This window comes from Eupeodes corollae, chromosome 1 (assembly GCF_945859685.1).
Source record: "Eupeodes corollae chromosome 1, idEupCoro1.1, whole genome shotgun sequence".
Classification (NCBI taxonomy): Eukaryota; Metazoa; Arthropoda; class Insecta; order Diptera; family Syrphidae; genus Eupeodes; species Eupeodes corollae.
The window spans coordinates 110,589,125-110,608,692 of NC_079147.1; the positions used below are offsets into that span (position 1 = coordinate 110,589,125).

Below are 19,568 nucleotides of genomic sequence, written 5' to 3' on the forward strand. Positions count from 1 at the left end.
GCGCAAACAGCTAAGCAACATGTATACAAAACGGTAGAGCTGGACAGAAGAACCGAAGCTGCTAGCGAGCTCTACGAGCAAAAGAAGAAAGAGGAGTACCAGCTTTTCAGATGGGAGCATGAGAAGAACGCAATAGAGGAGATAGAGGCCATAACAGGAATGAAAGAGGTTCGTAAATTTTATCAAAAGTTAAAACAAACTTCCCAAAGGTACCAGCCACGAACCGAAGGCTACAAAGACAATCAGTGGAACATCGAAGTAGAAACGCATTCTATGCTGAGAATATGGCGAGATCAATTATTTTACGTTGATGACGAATCGAATTTCGCTGAACCTAGTGGACCCAGATTAACAATTTCGCCTACCCGACCTCGATGAAATGAAGATGGCTACATCAAAACTGACGTCCAACAAAGCTGCTGGAGCTGACGGAGCAGACCTACAGTTTATATGCCGAATCCGAACGGCTAATTTGAGAAAGCACTTTTTCGTGACAAGAATTACTTTCGGAGCATTTATCAATTCCTCGCAAGAGGCAGTACCAGTGAATAAAACTTATCAATGTAGCTTCAGACCAGGGAAGATCACCATTGAACAAATATTCACATTACGGCAGGTCTTGCAAAAAACCCAGGAACTTCAAATCGATACACAGTATCTCTTTATCGTTTGTAAACAGCATATGACAGCATCCATACGGAAGAGCTCTACAGAGCAATGTCTAGTTTTGTCATCCCTGTCAAACTTATCCGTTTGTGCAGAATGACGAAGGAGAATGCACGTTGCGCTATCAAGGTCGGAAAAGATCTCACCGATGCGTTTGATGTCAAAAAAAGGTTTAAGACAAGGCGATGCACTGTGCACTGCGACTTCGTCAATATCATTCTGGAAAGAATTGTGCAAAACTCAACCGTCAACACTAAAGGCACAATCTTCCAAAGGTCCATCCAACTACTTGAATACGCAGATGATATTGACATAATTGGAAGATCAAAGCGTGATGTCAATGGAGCGGTTATGAGCATTGGAAGCGAAGAAGATGGGTTTAGTGGTCAATGAGGGGAATACCAAGTATAGCTGTCGTCAAAAAAGGACACTGAACAACAACGTCTTGGAAAAAACGTCACCATGAACAGCTATAACTTCGAGGTAGTTAAGGACTTTGTATACCTAGAAACCGCTATTAACACAGACAACGACACCAGCACTGAAATCAAACGAAGAATAACTGTTGTACTTTGGGGAGAGCTATTGTCTTGGGACCGAGCTGGATGGAGATGGCTGTCGGTTAAGGCCAAGGTCCATCCTAGATTTTTATATTTTTGGGGCACTTAATTTGAGATTTACTTTGATTTTATGTAGAATAATACGAATTGAAGGTTTGAATATGCTTGGGCGTCCGATGCGAGCCTTATTATTCGTTTTTCCTATGAGTTTTTATTTCTTACAATTTTTTGAACGGTAGAGCCTTTATTAAATGTTTGCTTCTTTGTTCAATGTGATTCCTTACATTAAAATTCTTCAAATCTTTTGAAAGTTTCTTTCCACAAGAAGCTGTATATCAAAGTCTTATCAACATATTTTGCCATTAATAAGGTATTACAGGTGTTCAATTAATGGTGTGTATTTAATTTTGTGGCTAAATATGTATTTATAAAGGATATGTTAAATTACGTTTTACTGAAGCTGCATTTTGCTATCCATTGTTTGCCTTTATATTTTCTCTTTTGACAACAACCAAGTACCCCTAAAAATAAATATGAAAAAATACACCCCTATAATCTTTTACACAATGTATTTGTTGGTGTGTTTTATATCAGCTCGTGGTTTCGTCGTGTAGTACCCTAAGTCGCGTCGCGTCGCGTCGCGTCGATGTCATGGTTCTTGCTAACGAAATGGGATAACAAGAAAAACCATCTTACCAAACAAAAAAATGTCATCTATAAACTGAGCTGGGATAATACAAATATTGATTTTGTTATGCGATTGGAATTTGGGAATTGTCAATTGAAATGCTGGTCTGGATTTTGAGTGAAGGTATAAACGGCTATGGCCAAAATAATAGGAACAAAACTTAATTTTTGTTAATAACATTTGTTTAAGGCAACTCACATTTCAGTAACAACTCTCGTTTAGATAAGAAGACTTATGTCTGGTGTCTTTTATTTTTAATCATTTGAATAGGTCTCAATGAAATTTTGGTCTTTAAAGAAAATTATATAAGGGCTTTATTTGTATGAGCAATATATTAAATATTCCACTTGGACACGTCACCCAAGAGAAGAACCTAACCCTTGAGTATTGTGTTGTTATTTTGAAGTTTGAATTGAACATTGATTTTATTAGATTCAGGTCGAAAGTTTCTCAAAATGAAAGTAGAAACAACATTTTTTAATTCAAATTAATTAATTCCTCTTTTGAACATTTTAAATTCATTCCTCCATAAATTAATTATAATGTTTTTACTTTCGAGCTACCCGTAAAAAAACTAAAAATTAAGTTAAATAAAAGAAATGTACCTATTATTTTGCCTATAGCTGTACTCTACATGGGTACATATACGCGTACGCGTACATAAACTCCTTCATCATACATTATCTGAGCCTACCTACACCAAAGTTAATTTTATTTCAGCTTCAAGAAAAAAAGAATAATCGAATTCTCAATGTAAAGCTTCAAGATTAAATCGAAAAAGAAGCAATTTACGGTTTTACGTTAGCTGATTTAGAAATTTCTGTCAACCAGCAGTCAATTTCCGAAGTTAAACTTTCACGACAAAAACCTAACGAACAAAAATACAAAAAAAAACAAACCTTGCATCGATTTCAACTTTTGATTAGGACTTGAGAAGAAAGGTGTTTACTTTTCCTTTTTTTTAAAGCTTGTATGTTTCAATTAGTCAATATGATGACATTAGTCCTCAAGTTCCTTGATTGTTCATTATACTTTGAAGCATGAATAGAGTTTAGTCATATTTCTTTTTAAAAGTCAAGAAGCTAAAATTTGTATGAAATTCTTCATTACACATTTAATTGAATTTTTTACTCAATAACCTAAAATAATATCAGGAATGGGGAAACAAAGAGACTTTGACATTAATTGCAGCTGTCATCAAAGAATGCACATGTTAGGATGTGGATTCGTTATGGGCAATCGCCTCAGATCGAAGGTTATCGATTTCAAGCTGATAAACGAACGCCTGACTTGGATTCGATGAAGCTGAGCAGTCTAACAAAAATAAGTGTTACAACCTCCAGGAACGAGCCGAGTCTGGAGTGCTCGGTGACTTTAATGCGAAAGTCAGGAAGGAAAATATGTTTGGCAGACAAGTTTTAAAGCACAACCTCAACGAGACAACGACTATAGGCTTCCGACTAACCTACTTTGCTGAAGCTCATAACATAGTGATACGTAGATAGCACTAGTTTTCCCAGACGATCTTGAGATTTTCAAACTGAAAACCAAATCGATTACTTGCAAATAAGCTCAAGGTACGCATCTTACATCTTAAGCGTGTAAAACTTCAGGCATTCAAGAGTGGATTTTGATGACTTTCTTGTTGTTACAAAGTTAAAAGCACGAAAGAAAGTAAAGACCGCCCAGAGGAAGAAGTCTTCATTGAGCCATTGACTGGGAAATTCTCAGCCGTAGATACTCCCATTCACGATAGTCATCAACCATGTGGAATCAGTTCCGCGATATTATTAGGGAAGTAGCCGCGACTACCATAGGCTATCAGCCACCAAAGAAAAAGAATCCTTGGTATGATGATGAATTCGCATTACTGAAAAAGGAGACGGAAAATGCACAAATTCAAAAATAACAAGAGAAGCTAGAGGGGAGTACCGTGTAGAAAGAAAAAAGAGCACCCACAGCTTCTCAGGTATCTCGAGTAGTTCAGCACCACCACCAACATTCTAAAAACTGTTAAGCAGAAAGCATGTGTTTATAAAAAACCCAGTCACAGGGAATTGTAGACGTTTTAATCAGCTGAAATTGAATCATTTAGACGAAAGAAACGTTTAAAGAACCGTTAAGAAAGCCATCCACAAGCTTTAAAACGATAAATCCGCAGGCTCGGATGGCCAACGTGTAGAATTCTTCAAATATGGAAGTGATGTCCTGGCAAGGTGCATGCACCAGCTCATCCAGCAAGTGGAAAGTATTTCCGATGACAGATCAAGTATCTTAAAAATCTACAGAAAAGATATGATCTTTTGGCCTGCAAATATTACAGAGGCATATCTCTTCTTCATATTTCCTATAAGATCCTATCCAGCTTACTGTGGGCGTCCTTTAACTTTCTTCAACACTATGATCGGCACTTTAAAGTGTAGCTTAGGGCAAAAGGTAAATCAAATATTCACGTTAAACCAAATCCTTTAAAATAAAACCTGAAGTAGAGGTCCCTCTATCTTTTCATCGACTTCAAACCCGCAATGAAAGCATTAAAGCTTCTATGAATGATGTCTAAATTCAGAAATCAGAAAAAATTGATCCAGCCGCATGACGTTACAAAATACACGGTGCAACGCGAAAATTGATAACAACTCATACGAGCAATTCAGGACATGTGCAGAATTCAGCCTGGGAAATGCGCTATCATGTGATTTCTTGACATGTGAGTGATAAAGCAAAGTACATGCTATAAACAAACAAAGCCTCATCTCTCCATCACGGTCAATGACAAGACGTCACTTTTGGTAGCAGTAATTAAGAGGCAGTCCAGAAGTTTTCGGTCTTTCGCGGAATAAATATACAAAACTGTAGTTTTAACCGTTCTACTCGCCTATTAATGGCCGATAAGTAAGAAACGGGTATTGATACTGGGCAGGGCACTATAAAAAGAAAAATCCTTCGGCGGATAGTTGGTCCTACATGGGAAAAAGGCGAATGGGGAAGAAGATCAATCTGTGCTGTTCGAGTGGTATCAAGATGTGGATTTACTCCGAAGAGTCAAAAGACAACAAAAACGATCCAGCAAAAAAAATCTTCGAATTCATCCCCCAGATTCGAGGCAAACACGGAAGACCGAACTTCCCCTAACAAGTCCAAGCGGTTACTGACGCAAGAGGAGGGAGCTTGTTGGAGACCATAATCGAAAGAAAAACGCAATATCTCAGGCTGAAGTCCTCATTAGATTAGGAGCCCGATAAATAAGTCAATAAGTAAAATGCGAAAATGAAAAAGAAAGATATCTTCAGCCTACGTACAAATCTAGACTTTTCCAACTGCTTGTGATCTTGCACAAAATTTTATTTTGTATTTATTCTTTAAATTGAAGTCTCGACCAATTCTTTCCTTGTATAAATTTCATATCGAAAACTTAAACCTTCCTTTCAAAACCACATATAGTTACCGTGACCTTTTTTCTGTGTATGAATTAGAAATTTCTATAAGTGAAAAGTTAATTTCTATACTTGATTTGGGCAAGGATTAGGTATTTGTTCAAATATTTATGTATACAAAAATGTCTAAACTTCAAAGTTCCTATACAAAATTGTGCATGATTGTATAAAAATAGAGCAATTTAATTTTCATAACACATTAAAAAAATGAGCAATGAGGAAATTTCTAAAGTATTTCGTTTTGAAAAGAGGACCAATACCATGCAAGAAGTATTTTAACAGGTCCGGATTCAGTACCTTTATTGCCCGTTTTTATTTACTTTCGTATCTTTTAAAAAAATCTACGGAATTATTTCGGTACACATTCGTTTTAAGTTCTGGAATATTGGAATGACTTGGAAAGACAGAGTGTGGCATTCACGTAGTACGGCTAAAGAATGAATCAAAACTTGGGCTCGAGGGTATACTAATGAGCATTCCTATAATCGTTTTGCGGTTGAAGTGTTAATGGTGGAGATCATAACCTGTTAAAGTAGTGCTAAAAAAGTGTCGGAAAAGAAACTTTGCGATGACGTTCCAGCGAAGTAAAAGAACTAGCGATGATATTATGATCAATAAATTTAAATGCTTTACGTTCCATACTATCCAGGAGGCTTAAGTAAGCTGCAGGAGCAACCCCTAAGAGATAGAAGTTATACTTAAGCTTTGGACGTATATATTTTGTATAACAGCCACATCAGAAGGGGAGACAAATTTCTTGCATCGCCTTAAAAACCCAAACACCTTGCGGAATTTTTGGAGACATCACGTATGTAATCGATCCACAGGAGCTGTTGGGTGACACATGCATATGTATATCGGAAATATCGAGATGTTCAATCTCATTGATACAAATGCCAACCATGGAAAATGGCATGAGGGTATATCTCGCTTTAACGATAAAAAACAACATTAGGTTTTCCAAGTGTTAAATTCCATTCTGTTTAGGTCGGAACTTAATGAGCTTATCATAACATGCCGTTGCAGTTCCACATCTCACATCCCTGAGTCTGACATCGATTTTAAAAAGCTAAGAGTTATATCACTAGCGAAACAATGTATTGGATCAAAAGTTGCAGAGAGAAAGTCATTAATAAAAATGGAAAAGATTGTTATAGATAGAACAGAGCCCTGAGGCACACCAGCATTTATTTTGTGGTTTTTAAACTTAAACTCATCCAAACGATTTGTATTAAATGATCCGTAAGGTAATAACTAATCATTTATGTAGAAACTTTCGATATTCAAGATATTTCTTGAGTTGAAAATATCACGTAGGAGGCCCTGGTACCCATGACACGATGGTTAGTGCGTTGGACTGTCATGCTAGAGGTTTTGGATTCAAACTCTGACTTAAGAACTCTCATCTTAAGATTTTTCACGGGTACTTCCTTTATCGACAAATTGACAAATCCTCCAAGGTTAATTCTTCTCATGAGAAATGTTTTTTTAAATAAGCTGTTCGGATTCGGCTTAAAAACTGTCCCCCCATCTATGCCAACTGTACTTACGCACTGAAATGGTTAAGGGTTGTGAGTCCCTGGACCATGGTTCTCAACAGTAGTAGTATAACACAATAAGACCGACAGGATGACGTTTGTAAAGTCTAGTTGCTGAGGTCATATGTCAGCAGGTCTTTTCAAACATTAATAAATTAAAAGCCAAACTTTTGCTCATTAAATTGAATTTTGCAATTTTTATTATGAAAGAACTAAAGAAAGACACCTGAAATACTCTGTAGCCTTTATACCAGATTAAACCACCTAAAATTGTCATTTTTCATAAGCTGCCAGAGTTTATATTGATATCTTATTATTATTACTATTATTCAGGAGGGTTGTCCCTTTAATGACACACCGTTTTGCTTTGCCTTGTGAAGAAATTGTTTACAAAATATTCTCGAAAGATAAATTCTCGTATGCAACATGAAAAACAGGACGCAGACAATTCGCCTCATAGTGGAAAGGTTTCAGTGTTTAGATACTAGTAAGTTTGGAAAAGGGGACATTTTGAAAGGCACTTTTAACTTAAGAATGTTCGACTTAGCATGCATATAATAAATGAGAACAAAATTTGGTTGTTGAAAATAGAAGCCGGAAGCTGAAAAACTAAAAACCTTTTCTACTTGAGCTGTGACCCTTTATGAACCAAAAGTTCATCACTCTATCAGTTACCTAAAAGTATGGCATTTGTTAATGCTCTATTGGTAAATTATATAATATTTCTAAATTTAAATACAAACGAATCTGCCTGCAGTCTTGTGGCTTTAAAAGTTTGCAATTTATTATAAAGACCAAACTCTTTGGACTGTTAGGCCTTGAGCGTTTTTCTCCTATAATAATGCGGAATAATCCACCACTGACTCCTCTAGCTGAATAAAGGAAACAATTTCCGAAGGCGCACACTGGATGTTCCTTTTTATAAAAGGCTGAACTTTTTGTTGTATAGAGAAACGTCCGTTTAGCACACTTGAGGAATTTCCAAAAAGCTTCCATTTTCTACGTTAAACTTATGATTTTGGGAATCTCATCTTTGTGTGGTGGTGGAGCAAAAGAGAGAATAATAATTGTTAATGGCTTACGTAATAGTTTTTTCCGCATTTTGCTGCATTTTCTTTTTGATATTATAACTTGAAATTCAATTTAAGTATACAGCTCCTTTATCCTGATTTCACATAACTCTAACTCCTCTTAGTCTTTTTCATGGAATATGGTTGTGGGAATGGTGTATTTCAATCTCAATTTGTTTTAATTAGCATCTAGTTTATTCAAGCCACATTCCTCTATTATATACAATTCAAGTGAGATTGTAAATGGTCTTCGGCGTCGTCACTGTTGGTCTTCAGGCGAAGCTCTTCAAGTCGATTCGATACATCTTTTTGACAGTAAGTTCGAGTATATGTATGTATCAGTTGACACTACTTTACTTCCAAAATTTCCCATAAGAAAATTCAAATCCTTAAAAAGGGTTCAGTCAAGGCTCAAGGGGTAAACATCCAGAATGGTTATGGTGTTTGCTTTTGTTGGCCTTGGTAGTAGATATGTATAGAAAATAAATATTATTTATTTTTTGGGTGTGACACATAAAAATTAAGTGTTCTTTGTTTTCTTTTTATTGAACCTTGTTTACGTAACAATAATGGACTCAAATTCAAGCAAATATTTTAACAACCATAAGAAAGCACTTACTCTGGCTGAATGATTATTATTGTTATTGTTATTATTATTGTTCAAAATATTGTACAATAGTCTTTAATATTAAAATTATAAGTTCTATGAAATCTATACTTTAACGAATGTATAGGTTCCTGCTACGTGCCAAATATTAAGAGATTACTTTTCAAATTGGGAACATATAAATTCTGTTTTAATATGAAATATATTTTTATGGGAGCAACTTTAATATTTTTATGGCATTGGTTTGAATTTGAGGTAAACAATTTGGTAGAGTTTGTCTTATTGATGTTACCTGGTAGTGGTAGAAGCAGAACCATGTGTAACTTTAAAACTTTTATAGACCCCAAAATACTCAAGTTACGCAAGGTCTTGTATCGATAATATCTGCTAAAAATTTCGGAAAGAAAGAAGTATTAAAATCAAATTAATTTTTATTAATTCCAAAATATTTTTCCTAAATTTTAATTTTTTTTTTTTTGAAAAATTCAATTAACTCTTTTATTTACAAAATAAAACCTACACAAGCAAAAAAAAAATATCGGGGTCAAATATTAATAGAACGTATTACAATATAGGGCAATATTCATATTTCCCTGATACCTATATACATGTGTTTAAGCTGTTTTAAAATCTATGAAACAAACTGATTGAAAAAATTACGTTACGAGACATTTTATTATATTATATTTATTTATTTAATTTAAATTGTCCGATTCTGAATAAAGGGGACACATTAAACAGTACCAACTATAGAAGAATCAGTCTACTTAACATTGCTAACAAAATCTTCTCTGCCGTAATATATGAATGTTTAAAGCCCATCGTTAAACCAGGAAAGTCCACAGTCGATCAAATATTCACATTAAAACAGATCCTGAAAAAAAAAACCAAGAACATCAAATCGACAGCCACCATCTTTCATCGATTTCAAGGCCGCATATCAGAACATCTACAAAGACGAGCAGTAAAAAGCCATGTCTAGTTTTGGCCGTCGTCAAGAAGAGGCTTACAACATCGACATCTCGGTAAAAACATCATCATTGACAGACGTAACTTTGAGGTACTTAAGGACTTTGTCTATCTAGGTTCCGCTATGAACACATAAAACAACACCAGCGCTGAGATCAAACGAAGAATAACTGTTGCTAACTGCTGTTTCTTTGGGCGAATAAGGCAGTTGAGTAGCAAAGCCCTCTCTCGAGGGACCAAAGTGTCGCTATATAAGACCCTCATCATCACCGTCTTGCTATACGGTGCATAAGCATGGACAATGACAAAAGCGGATGACAGCACCTTGGATCGTTTCGAGAGAAAAGTTCTTCGTGTGATCTACGGTCCCGTATTCATCGAAGGGGAGTGGAGGAGTCGATGGAATGTCGAATTATACGAGGTTTACAGCGACGTAGACTTAGTGAGAAGGGTAAAAGTTCAACGACTATGATGGCTCCGACCCGGAAAGTCTTCGAACCCACACCCATATAGATCAGCGCAATATAGAAGACCGCGGTTCCACGTGTGTAAAAGTGACCTTACCAAAATTGTAGCGCGAAGCTGGAGACATGTACCTATTGACTGAGCTAAATGTAGAAGTTGGTTCCAACTAACTAATATAAGGTTTGAAAATATCTGTGTGTTTCCAAGTCTTAACAGCACCAGTTTGACTTACAAACAATTTCTCAACTCAAACAGAATAATATCAAGTATTTTGAAGATTTTGGCTCTCAAGCTAACGCATTTTATTTTGTGCCCCTCTACAATGCATTTTGTGTTGATTTAAGTGAAATTGTACTAGAATTGTTGTAGAATATACCTCTAACCTGTTTCTAATTAAACAGAGCTGCCGAATTCTTTACGATGTTAAATTAACACTCCAGTTCAAATGAACTCGGGTTTAAAATATGACTATGAATAATGAATACGCCCCATTGACTTCAAATTATTTGTCTCACACAAAAAAATTTTGAATGTTAGTTTAAAGTTCTTAAAGCAAGATAGATAGACGGGATGGGAAGTTATCAGTGTGGTTACCATCCTAGCCTAGGGTCTAGGGTGTCCATAACGTGTTTGAAAAAAAAAGAGAACATTTTCAAAAATTCAAACTTCTACTGTTATACTCCGCCGGCCCACCACACCATCATCCAAATAAAAGATATGATCAAATGTTCGTTTCATAAAAATATATTTTTTTGAAAGAACCAATAATAAATTACAAACTAATAATAATTAGTAAAACTAAAATAAATCTATGTACCTGTACTACATATCTACATTTAAATTTATTTGTAATTAAAAAATATCTTAAAAGAAGTTTAATATGTCAAATTTAATTTACCGCTAGAATATTTTGTCATAAAAACAGCAGAAAACATTTGGTCACTTTTATTTTTGTATGAATTCACCTACCGTTTATATTTCGAATCCGAACGGCTAATTTGAGAAAGCACTTTTTCATGACAAGCATTACTCTTGGAGAATTTGTAAATTCCTCGCAAGAGGCAGTACCCGTGAAAAGACTCTATATGGCATAGGCAGGGATCGAACCCAAGACCTCTGACATGACAGTCCAACGAAGTCAGTAAATGTTCGACAAAAATACTCCACGAAAGAAAGTATTCCAAACGTACGAACTTAAGTTCACATGGACAAACCGACATCTCTCTTAAAGCCATAGCATTTATTTATTTATGTAAACCACTTTCGGATAAAAATTCTATAAGACAGTTTGGAATAAAAACATTATTTTTATTTTAATAATCACACGAAATTTGAACCGAGGTATCACGAAAAGCTTCGATTAAGGGGTCGTTGTCTTCTAATTGTGTGCCGCCACCATTATTGAGGACAAAAACTAAAAGTTAATTGTGTCACAGAAGGGTATAGCTCCCCACATTACCCATTACACCTGATGTTCGGCTATGATGTCTTTCTAAAATAAGCTTATCCTTTCTCAGATCATAGAAATAAAGGGTTTTTCAATTGACGCGGGTAGATTTTGGTACCCCGTAGAGGCCATTTTGTTTTGGTGACATCTTTCAAATCTTTTGTATATTATTCAGTTGTTTTTTGCCAAAAAATCACGATTGAACAGCAAGTTCAAATGATACAACTTTTTTATCAAAGTCAGTGTTCGTTAATGCAAATGTTGCGCGCATTGTGCCCATTTTACGGTAGACGTGTGGCCGCCCTTCACAGTAGACTCCTAAACGTTTGGTGGCCAAATTTGAGACTACGGGTTCAGTAAACAAGAACTCGGCCTTTTACAGACTTCAGCTTGGCGAATTTTGCTTCGGAACTTGGGCCTACACCCGTACAAGATCCAATTGACCAAAGAGCTCATAGTTTTTGCTCATAGACAACGCCACCGCCGCCCACCTGTTTGTTCGCTGACTGGGCTTCAAATCGTTTGGAAAAAGACCACAATCTTTATTGACGAGGTGCGTTTTTGGATGAATGGCTGTGTCAAAAAGCAAAATTGCCATATTTGGGACGACACCAAGCCACGCGAGGTTTACCAGGTGATATTACATACATAATACATAAAGTTTGGTTTGGATTTTGGGCCGGCGGTATATACTTTTTTAAAAACGACGTTAGTGAGGTGGTAACCGTCAACAGCGAGCGCTACATAACAATGATATCTAACTTCTTATGACCCAAATCGAACGATATGAGGGTTAGGATATCTCTTTCAGGGGTGATGTGAATTGGTCAAGGTCATGCGATTTGATTGAGCTAGACTTTTTTCTGTGTGGTTTCTTGAAGTCGCAGGTCTATGCAAATAAACCACAATCGACCATAACACAGACCATTACTCAAATTCAGCCCGATGTATGCTGAAGAGTCATTAATAATTGAACCACTCGGATCCGTGCTATAGCAAGAAGCCAAGGCGGGCATTGGAATGTTGTTATATTCCACACTTAATGGTATAAATGCGCCTTTCAAAGAAAAAACTGTTTTGTCAATACCCCACATACAGATTGTTTTATTCTATTTCAATATCTGCCAGCCCTTATTGAAAAACCCTTGGCAAATTGTAACCAACCGCAGGTCAAGGTTAAGCTTTTTTCACCCGGTAAGACACGCGTTTTCATTCACTGCTCAAAATAAAATGTTCTCTTGCTAAATTCATCCGATGGTCTTTGTATAGCTGCCTTAAAACAGGTACATTTTTCAATTTTCTTTTCTGGATAGTATCACTTTTTTTGTATTATCTTTCAAACGTTGTTATTTTGGCTGATACTCAGCTTTTGGCTCTTATTTTAGGAGCTGGTTGAGTGCAATTTGAGACAAGCCGTAAAACTTACCACTTTTTTATAATGTTCTTGTACTCTTTTTGACTCTTATATATATATGTGGAAATTGCTGTTAAGTCTCCTTTCTATTCCACGTCCTGAGCATCTTTTTTTGATCTCTCCGTGGCTGTCACAGTCTTTCCAGAGTACATGCGCTTCAAATTAAATCAAAAGTTGTTGTCAACAATCTTGAAAAGTGTGAATTTTTAAAAGTTCTAGGAAAGTTAAAAAAACACAATAATGTTTAGAAAAATCCATGAAATCTTTGTTTGAATTGATAGTACGGTCGATATAATTTAATGTTTGAAGATTATTTCATGCAAATGTACCCCTTGACTGCGCCTCAAATGGTCCTTCCACTTAGTCCAATTTTGGCATACTTTTTACAACATTTCGGTCGGTATCTCACCAATAAATGCTTCAATGTTGTCTTTCAATGCGTAAATTGAAGCCTGCTTGTCTGAAAAGACATGAGCTTTAACATATCCCCACAAAATAGTCTAAAGGCGTTAAATCGCACGATAAAGGCGGCCAATTGATCGGTCCCGAACGCGAAATAAAATTTTCACCGAACTTGCCTCTCAATAAGTCCTTTGTTCAGAGTGCTGTGTGGCATGTACCACCGAGTTGTTGAAACCACGTGTCATGAAAGTCAAGCTCTTGCATTTTGAACAAACAAAAGTTGGCTATCATTTCACGGTAGTGCTCAACATTCACAATTACGTTACGATTCGCATCATTTTTGAAGAAGTACGATCCAATGATACCACCAGCCCATAAAAAGCACCAAACTGTAACTTTTTCTGGTTGCATTGGTAGTTCGTGCAATGCTTCTGGCTGATATTCACTGCAAAATCAATAATTCTGCTTATTTACGTACCCATTGAGCCAAAAATGGGCTTCGCCGCTGAACACATTTTTCCGGTAAGAAAGTTGATCTTCGGCCAATTTTCCGAGAGCCCATTTACCAAAGATTTTACGTTTCAGTAGGTCGTTTGGCTTCAATTCTTGAAAGCCAATTCACCTAAATCCTTCTGCAAAATTTTCAACGGTTTTCAATCACAGAGGCCCAATTGCTGCGAACGGCGACAAATCGATTATTGATGGTCATGGCGATATTTTCTTCCGTTCGCACTCTACGGAAGCGTGTTAGTGGTTTAATGTCAAACAATGTAAATTTGGTGCGAAATTTAGTCACAAAAGCCCGAGTACCCGCTTTAGTGGGTCGATTAAACTGACCATAAAATGAAAGAAGCGCACGATGAACATTCTTAACAGATTACGCATTTTGATAATATAATTCAATAATTTGCAAGCGTTGTTCGTTTGTACCAAACCAAACTGAAGATGTATCCTATTGAAACAAAACACGAAACGTGCGTAAGCTATTAAAACCAGTGTTGCCAAAAAGATAATAGCTAAAACATCACCCTTAAGATATACTTTACGAAAATCTTTTAAACTCCTGCACGGAAATATTTGCAATATGATATTGGGAAATGTCAATGTAAAATAAATAAATTGGGTGGCGCAACAGTCCGTTGATAACCAGGGCCTAGTGACTTAAAACTCGCAACTCCTGTGTGCGAGTACTGTTGTCAGGAATGGAAGGGACCTACAATTGTAGGCCGAATCCGAACAGCTAATTTGAGAAAGCACTTTTTCATGAGAAGAATTACTCTTGAAGAATTTGTCAATTCCTCGCAAGAGGTAATACCCACCAAAATTATTTTTTTTAAATGAAACATGTGAATATGTACATTGTACATATTCACATGTAGTAAAAGTATCCGAGTACAACCCATCCACCAGCTATGAAAAGTGAAAATCGATTCGAAAATGTTGGGCCTCATATTAAAGGTTGGCCGAAAAATCTAATAAAATAGTTACGAAGAATAATTTATGAAAACTGTTTTCAAAAAGAAAATCTCTTTAATGGAATATGAAAATATCAAAATTACCTGATATCAAACTGATAGATTAATTGTTTTTCGTAGAATTTCCAAATGAATAAGTGTTCCTGATCAAAATAATTATATTTCTTTCAATTATTAATTAAATGTCTCTGTTTTCTATATTTTACGAATTTATAAAGGAGTACACTTCATACAAGTTAAGTTACATTAATTTATTCTCTCTGTGTATACATACAACTCAACTACATAGGTATGTATGTATATGTGTATCCTTGTATTATGAAGTTATATTAATACAAAATTATAGTATAATAATAATCATACGACTTGAATACTTATGATATGTTTGTATGTACATATTTTACATTGTACGAGTATGTACATAGTATTATGACCTTATAGAGAAGTAAAACGGTTCTTGAATACAAATTACTTTCATTATCCTCCCCAATATATGTACCTACCTGCTATAGGTAGGCACAAACATATACATACACTCTATGTATAGGTACTTTTCTAAAGGACATCTTCTTCAAAAATAGTAATTCCAAACCTAACCAAACAAATGACACTCCAGTGGTGACATAAAGAACGGATTGCTAAAACCCCAAAATGGTGTCCTTTAAATTACTAACCTTTTTTTTTATTAGAATTCGTGTGCGAGTGGTGGCTGGATGGTGGTACGCTTTGTGGCGTTGCGTTGCGTGGTACGACGAACGACGCACGACGCGACGCGGCCGGCGCATAGAGCGGTATATTTTAATGGTTGAATAGTCGTTGGGCGACTCTTGGCTCTTGGGGTATTAAAACGAACCCTAATTCCATACGGAATTTCCTTTTCTTTTTCTACCATCACGATGACAAATAAAACTTTAAGAAATTGTTTCTTCTTTCTCGAACTCAAAACCTGAATTTTTTATTACGTCCATGCGGCAAATTTAGGAATGTTGGATGTTGTTTTGAAAACCCAAATTTATTCTATATACAGTGGTTGTCACATTGAATGAGGGGGCGAAGGCGGGAGTCAAGACATATCTTTGTAAACCTCTTAAAGTCAAATGAAGTTGAGTGAGAGAGATCATGGACAGTGATGGGTCGGTCTTGGTAATATTATGAGGGGTTGGTTGGGGGAGAGTATTCAAAGTTTTGGTATTGTATTATACGAGGTATATTGGATATTATTCATGAGTTGTTGAGTTGAATCTCAGGGCGTCGCGCCGCGTCGTGTCGTCTCGTCGGCTGTCGTTGTCATCGTCGCTCGTTGTAGCTTGTATATTTGCATGACTAATTTTTTATCTCTGCAGATGGTCTTTAATTGAATGAGGTTTTCAATTTAGAATTGTTTCTGTTAGTTGGTTGACTTTGGATAAGGTATGAGCGTCTTGCGTTAAACTTATATCTTGGAATTTAATTAGAAGTTTTATGGGGAGGATTTTTGAGTTGTCTTCTTTTGTTTGTAATAAAAAATTGGACATCGTTACGATAAGACTTAAAGGTAAATCTCTTTAAGGCATAAAACTTTTAACCCTTTTCGAATGAAGGACTGATAAATATTCATCCTCTCTGCGTGAAACATTTAAGACTAAAAATTGTGTTTAAATTCGCTTAGCACGTGGTTTCCTGGAAAAACTTACCGCCCTTCTTGAGTGAATGGATTCCACTGCAGTCATTATCTTATCGAAGCGTGTGCACAATCCATTGCCATCTTTCTATAAAAGCGTCAATGGTTTCCTGACCTGTAATTCTATAAAGTTTGACATTGAGTATATTATTGGACCAAAAAGCCCATTAAATGTTTCGAAGACTTATATTAATAAAGGCTTGCAGTTTCCCAGTAATAGTTGCAGTTATTTTCTGTAAAACAATACTGATTCGACGTTAAAGTAAAACATTCATAGCTCTGTTTTTGCAAGCTGAGAGATTTGTTCCTCTAAACAATAGACAACGGCACTAAAGCAGCCTTAGATTTTCCTTAACCGCTAGTTATATGTTCTTCGATTCCGCTTTTACAAACAATATTTCCAGGAAACTTAAAACTCTCTCCTCTTTTCATTGGTTATTGAGCAATGTTTTTCAGAGAGCATGAGTGAAGGGTTCTAAGGCTGAGTATCTTGATCTTTCTAGTGTTGAATTTTTGCTTCTCTGATGTTAGATATCAAGTAATATCGCCTGCAAAGTTTAGATGTTTTAAGTATGATGTCAGAGAGCATCTTATTCCTCCATTTTCTGTCAAGATGGCTGCACAACTTCTCTGGTCACCAATAAGAACAGAATTGGTGAGAATATTCAGTCCTGTCAGACACCACTTTGAATTCAGACTCATCTGAGTAAAATGTGACATTTAGACCCATCAGAAGTTACCTTTATAATAGAAATGAGATTATCTAGAATACTAAACCACTGCAAAGCCACAAAGCAAGTCAAATAAACTCATTTTTGAAGTTGTCAAAAGTCTTCTCAAAAAGGCATTTGAAGTGGTGACTTGATGACGACCTGTGAGGCGTTGATCTGCTATTAATACAGGAAAATTCATTGCAGTATCCTGCTTGGTACGCGTTGATAGAGAATCATCGCCACTATCATTCCCTTTTTGCACTCTTCGGAGAAGTTGTCAAAAGTCTTCTCAAAAAGGCATTTGAAGTGGTGACTTGATGACGACCTGTGAGGCGTTGATCTGCGATCAATACAGGAAAATTCATTGCAGTATCCTGCTTGGTACGCGTTGATAGAGAATCATCGCCACTATCATTCCCTTTTTGCACTCTTCGGAGAAACGCTCAGGGAACTATGTTACTTCTATTAGCTGTTGTAGTAATTTCCCGCTGGAGCTAACGGCATCGTTGCCGAAATATTTAAAGAAGCAGGTGATGACTTGGTAGGGAGCATGCACCAATCTCAGCATAGTTTGCCCGACACATAAAAAAGAAGACCCTCTAAATTGATTGCGCCAACTACAGAGGCATCAGTCTCCTTAACATTACATATAAGATCCTTTCTGCAATATTATGTGAATGTCTGAGGCCGTTCGTCAACAACCTGATGGGTCCTTATCAGTGTGGCTTCAGGCCAGGAAAGTCAACTATCAACCAAATATTCACACTACGGCAGATCTTGGAACAAACCCAAGAGCTTGAAATCGATACCCACCATCTCTTTATCGATTATAAAGCCGCGTTTACATTATCCATAAAGAAGAGCTCTACAGAGCAATGTCTAGTTTTGGCATCTCTGTCAAACTTATCCGTTTGTGCACAATGACGGGGGAGAATGCACGCTGCTCTATCAAGGTCGGAAAAGATCTCGCCAATGCATTTGTTGTCAAAAATGTTTAAGACAAAGCGATGCACTGTCATGCGACTTTTTCAACATCGTTCTGGAAAGAATTGTGCAAAACTCAACCGTCAACTCTAAAGGCACAATCTTCCAAAGGTTTTTCCAACTACTCGGATACGCAGATGATATTGACATAATTGGAAGATCAAAGCGTGATGTCAGTGGAGCGTTATTGAGCATTGCGACGGAAGCGAAGAATATGGGTTTAGTGGTCAATGAGGGGAAGACCAAGTTTATACTGTTATCAAAAAAGGACACTGAACGACGACGTCTTGGAAAAAACGTCACCATGAACAGCTATAACTTTGAGGTAGTTAAGGACTTTGTCTACCTAGGCACCGCTATTAACACAGACAACGACACCAGCGCTGAAATCAAACGAAGAATAACTCTTGCAAATCGCTGCTTATTTGGACTTAGAAGACAATTATCACCATGTATAAGACATTCATCATCCCGGTTTTCATTTATGGCGCTGAGGCCTGGACCCTGTCAAAGAAAGATGAGAGCGTCTTAGGATACTTCGAGAGAAAAATTCTTCGGGTGATTTTTGGTCCCGTATGCATAGATGTAAATGGAGATATAACAACGTACTGTACGGGCTGTACAGCGACACTGACCTAGTTAATAGAATTAAAGTCCAACGGCTAGGTCATGTATACTGAATGGACATCAACTCTCCAGCCCTAAAGGTCTTTGAATCCAATTTATAATGACGGCGCAGTAGGGGATGGCCGCGACTCAGGTGACGTACGCAGGTGGGTGAAGACCTCAACCAATTTGACGTGCGAAACTGGAGACAGCTGGCTAGACCGAGCTGACTGGAGACTCATGTTGGTTGAGGCCAAGGTCCACCCCGGACTGTAACGTCACCTTAAGTAAGTAAATAAGTAAGTAATTCCGTCACTTAACTTGTTGCAGCTTTTAAGAATTCTGCAGAAATGCTGTCTGTTTTTTTGTTTTTCAGTGTTTTCGAATACATGGTTTCAAACCAAAGTAAAATGTTCCTTCCACCTTCTTAACTGGTCCTTATCTTAGATCAACATATAAATAAATTAATCTTTCCCTGAGCGTTGTTTCGAGCTCTGAACATCAGCGAGCTCTTTGTTAAGACTGTATTAGGTTCAGCTTCACATCTTTTTGGAGCTCCTTTTACTTCTTAAACCGAATCGTTGGCGTAATTGCGCTTATCACATCTTACGCTACATTAAAACTCTTTTATCAGAACGTTTCTTTTTTTATCTTAAGCAGCTATTAAATGAGCTTTTAATTCCGTCCTTTCGTTGATCATTGCCCAAATCTCTTAAGAAGCCATGTGTTGGTTCTTTCTTTTACACGAATGACCTTCCGTTCAGCACCTAATATGAAAACATTTTTCACAGCAGTGGTTCTCTATGGCTTCGGGTCCCGTGCTGCTGATTGTTCTCAGAAGTTGTTAACGAGGGGTAGAGTCCTTCAGTC

The 19,568-nt window shown here is 36.7% G+C and overlaps 1 protein-coding gene across 2 annotated transcripts in view; it reads right to left on the reverse strand.

The window, feature by feature from the left end:
- LOC129938618 (uncharacterized) overlaps positions 1–19,568 on the reverse strand; it is a 215,707-nt gene that overhangs the window by 131,899 nt on the left and 64,240 nt on the right. The window lies entirely within an intron of this gene.